The sequence below is a fragment of the Penaeus monodon genome, chromosome 27, assembly GCF_015228065.2.
Source record: "Penaeus monodon isolate SGIC_2016 chromosome 27, NSTDA_Pmon_1, whole genome shotgun sequence".
Classification (NCBI taxonomy): domain Eukaryota; kingdom Metazoa; phylum Arthropoda; class Malacostraca; order Decapoda; family Penaeidae; genus Penaeus; species Penaeus monodon.
This window is the reverse complement of record NC_051412.1, coordinates 39,589,327-39,589,626: the sequence shown is the minus strand read 5'-3', so window position 1 is coordinate 39,589,626 and position 300 is coordinate 39,589,327. Positions and strand designations below refer to the sequence as shown.

At 39.0% G+C, this 300-nt stretch overlaps 1 protein-coding gene across 1 annotated transcript in view; it reads left to right on the top strand.

The window, feature by feature from the left end:
* LOC119590522 (trissin receptor-like) overlaps positions 1-300 on the top strand; it is a 25,063-nt gene that overhangs the window by 9,049 nt on the left and 15,714 nt on the right. The window lies entirely within an intron of this gene.

Below are 300 nucleotides of genomic sequence, written 5' to 3'. Positions count from 1 at the left end.
TGCACCACTATATTGCCTCAATATCTATTTCTTTTTGATTCTATATATGTCTGCGGCTTTCCCCTATGCATCATCTCTTTCTTTCTCTCTCTCTTTTTAATATATTCCGCTCTCCCCTTCTTACCTGCTTCCTCTTTGCCTAATGAATACACATTTCCTTGCAACTTGCCATTCAGAAGAACGCCCACATTGCAGAGAAATAGAGCTGTTGCATGCATGCGCTTGCATAATTTAACAGCGAGGAATGTGTCTTTATGACGAGGCATTTGAACATGTGAACAAATATTCTATTGATTTGGA